The following is a 7,074-nucleotide window of genomic DNA, read 5'->3' as shown; positions in this document are numbered from 1 at the left end:
AGTCTGGGTTTGAATCCAGACTCAGCCACTTTCCAGCTGTGTTACCTGGGACAAGTCCCTGTTCCTCTCTGAGCCTGGAGCTACCCGCTTCACTACCCTGAACGGATGAATGGAAAGCACTTGGTACAAAACCCAGCACAGACTTGGCACACATAACTCATAGCTCAGTGTCATTAGAATGCCAGGAGGGCTGGCCTCCATGCTGGTAGGGGCTCTAGACAAGGCTGACCATGGGAGGCATCAGGATCCACTGGCTGGTCTAGAGATCTCGGAACACCTCTCCAGGCTGGTTCTCCCCGCCACTTCTGCTTCCCACTCACTTCTGCTCTTTCATGCAACTGTAGTTTTCTTAGCCCCTACAACTGGGATGGGGCTGCCGCAGGGGCCATCAGGCTGTGAGGGAGGCTGACGCAGACACAGTAGGTAAGAGGCCAAGATGTACAGTCCTGAAAGAGGGCAGGAGGCTGGTGACTCAGTGGGTGAGAAAATGCAAAGGCTGGGGCTATCTTAGCCCAGAAAAGGACAATTTTTCCCCCGAATTATTTTCCTTCATTTGTTTCTTTCTCCCCTCCCTCTCTCCCTCTCTCACTCCTTCCTGCTGTTCTTCCTTTCCCTCCATTACTTTCTTTACTCCAAAGGAAATTTAAGTGGAGGATGTAAAAGCATATGCTGTTATTAATTTTTGCAAATGTGCTTAACTGAGAGGCACTGAGCAGAAAGAAGAACACAATTGTATCTCCATTATCTTCATCTGGGCCACTAGATACCAGTCACCCACTCACTCAGACAATGGCAGAAAGGACAAGCCAGCCCCCAGGGACCTGGCCCTGACAGCTTACCTGTCGGCACACCTCCCCTGAGCACTGCAGCTTCACCAACTGCCTGGGGTCCCTGAGACTGCCTGCTCAGATTCACCTCTGAGCCTTCCAGTCTGCTGTTCCCTCTGCCTGGAACATCCTCTCCACTCCCCTATAGACACCCTCTAGCAGCTCTCCTGGCTGACTGCTAATTGGCTTTAGGATTCAGGGAGGCATCCTGCCTTGGGTGCCTTCTCTGATGGCCACAGATCAAGTTAGGGGTCTTCTCTGGCTGCTTATCCTCATAGCACCTGCTCCTGGATGTGACAGACGGCTTGTTTTGCCACCCTGTGGTCCAGCAGCTTTCTGAGGGAGGGCTGGGACCAGCTCTCATTTACCTGTGTCTCTCACCCCTGCAAGGTTCTGGCCACAGAGAGCAAAGCCTAAGCACATTATTTGTAGAGTAAAGGGATAAAAGACGAGGCATCCCCGATGGGAGTAGTGGGTCAATCTTAGCACTTGGGGAGTCTGAGATGGGGGGATCACTTGAGGACAGGAGTTTCAGACCAGCCTGGGCAACCCAATGAGATCCCATCTCTACAAAAAAAGGAAAAAATTGTTCTTTAATTAGCCAGACGTGTTCGTGTGCACCTGTAACCTCAGCTACTTGAGAGGCTGAGGTGGGAGGATCAGTTAAGCCCAGGAGGTTGAGGCTGCAGTGAGTTATCATGGCACCACTGCACTTCAGCCTGGGCAATGGAGCAACACCCTGTCTCAAAAAAAAAAAAAAGAAGGCAAGGCATCCCTGCTGGAAGTCACTCTGTAGACCACAGGCTGACAGAGCGTGGTGGTTTGGCGGGGAGGAGTTGGGAGCTGCACCCGGCACCTCACACCATGTTATCACGGAGCTGAAGACAAAAGTTTCCAGAGTTGGGTTTGAGTCCCAGCTCCTCCAATGATGATATGACAACCCAGACATGTGCTGGGATGTCCTCTGAGCCTCAGCTTCCTCACTGCAATTTGGAGCTCTGTCTCTTTCTGGCAGGGGGTTATTGGGAAGACCAAATGAGATCATGTCCCCCTCCCAAACCCTGCAAGTCCTTTGTGTCACAGTTAGAATGAAGTCTATAGCCCTGTCCACTCACAGCCTGCCCCCTTTCCCCACTGGCACCCTTGCACACGGAGCCCCCTACAACCTCGCCCCCCACACACACACACTGAGCCCTGTGCTGTTCCCTCTGCCCAAATAGCCCTTCCCTCAGACATCTAGATGTCCCTCGTCCTTCCCGCAGTCTGCCTCTCAGAGCAGTCTTCCTGACCACTACAACAGTGCCTCCCCAACACCAGCCAGCGTCACTCCCCACCCCCGCCCTGCTTAGCAGCATCGCTCCCTGGCTGACATTACATCATTAATTTATTTATTTGCTTATTGTCTCCCTCCCCTCCATGAGGGCAGGAACCTTCATCTGTCTTGTTGACAGTAGCATCCCTAGAACCTAGCTCAGGGCTGACTCACAGTGTGTGCTCAGTCCACATCTGGGAAACCAATGGAGAGAAGAATGGCCCAGAGATGTGCTCAGGAACCCAGTTCCCTGACCTCCCATCCAGGCTGCACCCCTCAGGAGTCTAGGTTCCTGCTGATTGGTGGAGTCCAGGACCCAGGGCTGGAAAGTGTCCACCCACAGGGCAGATGGGCCAAGGCCATGTGCTCGAGGTGTGCAGGGCTGAGAGAGGGGGTCAGTCCCAGCTCCCATATGAGGGGCATGTGCCTTGCCTTACCCCTGCTTTGGCTAGAGGGTACCCTGTTCACCAGACATGAGCCCAGGTGGCCTAGGCTCTCCCCTGGCTTGGCTCTGGCTTTACCCCAGAGCCCTCCAACTCGCAGACCTCCAGGCAAGGAAGGCTGGGGACCCATCTGTCCCAGCCACTTGTCTTTCCTCTAGTAACAGAGCCCAGAGGGGTCCCTGCCTGGGCCCAAAATCACACAGCAGATTGGGGTAGAGTCAGAGAGGACCCGAGACTCCTGTGCCAGCCTGGGCATCCCCTCCACTCCCAGGGAAGGACTGTACCCAAGTCACATCTGTACCCAGGCTGAGGTGTCCGAAGCCCAGGCTGAAATCCGGTTGCTGCTGCAGAGACCAAAAGTTTCCAAGGCCTTGTCAAGTGGGCTGTGTCAGATGATCCCCAGGCCTGTCACTGGCTGCTCTTCGGCTCAGACACCTCAAACCTCACCAAGCACTTTCATTTCTGAGGGAATAGAGGTTGTGGCTTCCCTCAAGCACCCATTTACCCCACCCTCCTCCTCCTCTTCCTGCAAACTTGAGTCACAGTTGCCCTGCTAGGCGCAGGCCCCAGGGATGTCTGAGTCAGCCTGGCTGGGGTTTCAGTCCCGACACCACCCTTACTAGCTGGGAGACTCCGGTAACCTCCAACCCTGCTGAGCCTCCACTTCGACATCTGTGAAACAGCCATGAACAATCAGGTCTCAAAGGTCAACTCCTCTATGCAGGCACATAGCATGCATTAGGTACCCAATAATAATAGCAGCACCCACATGGAGCCCCTTATGGTAGCCCTTCTCCTCTGCACTTCCACGTAGCATCTCATTTACCCTTCACAACAACCCAACTAGGAAGGCACCATTATTATCCCATTTTACTGATGAAGAAATTGAGGCACAGGGAGGTGAATTTACCAGCCAGCTCACAAACGGACTAGTAGATGGCAGTTTGGGGATTGGAGCCCAGAGTCTGTGCTCCTGCCCACCCACTCCGAAATGGGGGCTATAAAACAACATTCTAAGAGTTCTTCCTACGTGCCTGGCAGTGGACTGAGAATTTGAGTCTTCAGTACGTGCAATCTTCACAACAGCCCTATGAGGTGGGGGTTATGAGGAGTCACCATTTTACAGATGGGTAAGTCAAGACACAGAGAGAGGATGTGGCTTGCCACAGACCACATGGCTAGTGAGCATAGGAGCCAAGATTCCAACCCGTTTCCCATCCTGGCCAAGAATAACACTCCTGCTTCTTCATTTCTCCTAAAGAAGCCACGCTGTCTCCGTCCCTGGCTGTGACTTGGGCTGCTTGTCCCTTCTCTGCCCACCCACCCACCCCCAGGGCTGTGCTGGGGAGAGAAGGTGGTTCCTGGAGCCCTCCAGCCTCTGAAAACCATGGCAGTGGGGCAACGTAGAGGATGGGCTTAAAGCCAAAGAAACACAGCTTCTTCTTCTTCTTGTTTTTTTGTTTGTGTGTTTGTTTTAGATGGAGTCTCGCTCTGTCCCCGGAGAGTGCAGTGGCGTGATCTCAGCTCACAGAAAGCTCCACCTCCTGGGTTCATACCATTCTCCTGCCTCAGCCTCCCGAGTAGCTGTGACTACAGGCGCCCGCCACCACGCACAGCTAATTTTTTGTATTTTTAGTAGAGATGGGGTTTCACCGTGTTAGCCAGGATGGTCTCAATCTCCTGACCTCGTGTGATCTGCCCGCCTCGGCCTCCCAAAGTGCTGGGATTACAGGCGTGAGCCACTGCACCCAGCCTTTTTTTTTTTTTTTAAGACGGAATCTTGCTCTGTTGCCCAGGCTAGATGCAGTGGCACGATCTCGGCTCACTGCAACCTCTGCCTCCTGGGTTCAAGCAATTCTCCTGCTTCAGCCTCCCGAGTAGCTTGGATTACAGCCATGTGCCACCAGGCCTGGCTAATTTTCGTTTGTTTAGTAGAGATAGGGTTTGCCATCTTAGTCAGGCCAGTCTCGAACTCCTGACTTCAGGTGATCCGCTCACCTCGGCCTCCCAAAGTGCTGAGATTTACAAGCGTGAGCCAACGTGCCTGTCCAAGAAACATGGATTCTAATCCCAATGCCCCTGCTTCCTAGCTATGGGACCTTGATTGAGTTCCTGCATCAGTTTCCCCACTTATAAAAAGAGGTTACTAAAAAGGATGCCTCACTCAAGGGTGTGAAGACCCAGTGAATGAAGTGTTAATAAGAGCTCCACATACAGCGATGCTGCAGTTCAGCTGCACCAGGGTGGCCTCCCTTGACTTGCTGGGAGTTACAATAAGGAAGGAAGGTCTTAAACCTGTAGATCTTTCCAGAGAAAGTGCATTTCCTAAAATCAAATCCTGCCCTTGCTCCAAAACTTTCAGTGATTTCCCATGACCATGCCACAGTCCTAGGGTCTCCCCTGGCCTTCAAGTCTGGCACGGTCTGACCCTGCCAACATCCCTAGTGCCACCATCTGTCGGCCCCCTCCTTGCTTCTGCTCCTGGTCTGCACGTGCTGTTCTCTTTGCCAATAATGCCATTTCCTTAGCCCCCTGGTCCCGCTGGGGAACGCCTCCTCATCCTTCAAAGCCAAGCTGGAGGGGAACATCTTTGGAGAAGCTGCTTGACCTCCCAGGCAGAAGGGGTCACTCTCCCTGGAGATGATGTGATAATGTCATTAACCACACTGGGTTAGAATCATCAGAAGCTGTTCCTGCCTCTCCCACCAAGCAAAGGGCTCTGGAGGCCAGGAAACGCCTATGAATCTTGCCCACATCCCCAGAGCCTAGCATGGGGCGGGCTCAGATTATGTCAATCGTGTTTGAAGACTGAATAAATGAATGTCTTCGTTTGCTACCCTCAGAAGCCCAGTCTGGAACAAAAATTCCAGTGCAAGGTTTTTGGTTTAAATGCGATCCCAAGAATCACATGTAGGTTGTCAGGGAAATGACACAGGAAAGGGAAGAAGCCAATAAAGGGTATGGGAATTAGCACATAACACTATGGACAGCTGGAGAACCTTAGGTGATGATGCGGAACTGTTTATCACTAACTCTCACCAGGTCAGTCGTACATCAAGGCTACTGGTGGGATAGCACTTTACAGCCTACTCTAGCACTACGGCGGCCTTCTGGGGCAGGTGCCAGCAGGCTGCAGCTGCTGGATGAAGCCCCCAGGCAGAGTCACTGGTCCTCAGGTGCTCAAGCTTAGCTGGAAGGCTTCAGGTTGCTGTGCAAGGGAATAGTCAGTACCCAGAGGATATGTGCACGTGTTACAGTGAATGAATGAATGGATGGAGTATCAAGAAAAGAGCCGCATATCTGCAGTGATTGAGCAGGCACAGCCCTTCTGCTGTGTGGCCCTGGACCAGCCATCATGCCTTTCTGACCCTGGTTTCCTCTTCTATAAGGCAGAAATGCTAGCCCAGCCTCCCAGGAGATAAAGAGTGGGGGTTCCCCAGAGAGTGAGAAGGGTTCCACCTAGGCTCCCAGACTCAATCTCAGCTCCAGGAAGCAGGACATGGCCCCAGTGAGGGTTCTCTGTGGGTAAAGAAGCCACAGGAGGCAGGCACAGTGCCCCGGTTGGAACCACAGGGCCCCTGAAGCAACCACATCATGGCCACCACAGCCTCCACCATCCCACAGCAATTTCCGCTGCTGCCTCTCCCCAGGGCAAGGTCTCCCACCAATGGCTGGCTGTCCCCTCTGCCAGCACCTGCCCCCGGTGGGGCCTGCAGCATGGCTTTGGCTGCTGCACGGCAGGCTGGCAGCTGCTCCTGTGTACAGCAGCGTGTTTGCTTTGAAAAGCCAGAGACTCCTGTGGTTAGGGGCTCATGTTACATGTAGCACAGGTTCGAATCCCAGTTCTACCACTTGTGACTGTGGGCAAGTCATTTCATCCCAGCCCTCTCCGGTCTCATTGATCAGATGGAACTAACATTCTATTGTCCCCTCTGGTGGTCTCAGCTCCAGCAGTTTGTGAGTTGGTTGCCTCCACTGTTTTCCCTACTGCAAAACCCATGAGGACACAGTTATCTTGCCTCCTGCCCCAACCCCAGGGTCTTGAACACAATAAGTGCTCAATAAATGCTTGGTAAATACATGAATTATTGTCTGACCCGCCTTGCTCTTCTAGTCCAAACTTAAATGTCGCCTCCTCCAGGCAGCCTTCCCTGATTCCTTTTCTGGGTTCCCAGAAGCTCTTCCAACTCCTTTAGCCTCTTTCCTGCAGCTGCCTGGCCTACTGGGTGTGGCTGCCCATTATCGGACACAGCCCCTTCAACCTACCTTTCCCCACGTTTCCGCGGGGCCTGCGGGCCTGCCCGCAGTGAGGGAATGAAGGGCTGGAAGGAATGGGAGGGAGAAAGGAGGCGGCCCAGATACATCTAGAAGGCTCGGGAAGGCGCCGGGGGATTCTCGAAGGCCGGGCCGAGCCCCGCAGCCTCAGCAGGCCAAGATGCGAGCAGGGGCCCGGGCGGAAGGCGGCGGGGGAGGGGCGGCCAGGGAGTTGGAC

At 53.6% G+C, this 7,074-nt stretch overlaps 1 pseudogene; it reads right to left on the bottom strand.

Annotated features, from left to right (window-relative positions):
• Nucleotides 1-330: 330 nt before the first annotated feature.
• Nucleotides 331-3,269, bottom strand: LOC105520996 (annotated as a pseudogene).
• Between the last annotated feature and the right edge of the window lie 3,805 nt (nucleotides 3,270-7,074).

The sequence above is a fragment of the Colobus angolensis genome, unplaced genomic scaffold, assembly GCF_000951035.1.
Source record: "Colobus angolensis palliatus isolate OR3802 unplaced genomic scaffold, Cang.pa_1.0 Scaffold392, whole genome shotgun sequence".
NCBI classification, from domain to species: Eukaryota; Metazoa; Chordata; class Mammalia; order Primates; family Cercopithecidae; genus Colobus; species Colobus angolensis.
This window is presented reverse-complemented; position numbering and strand designations above follow the sequence as displayed.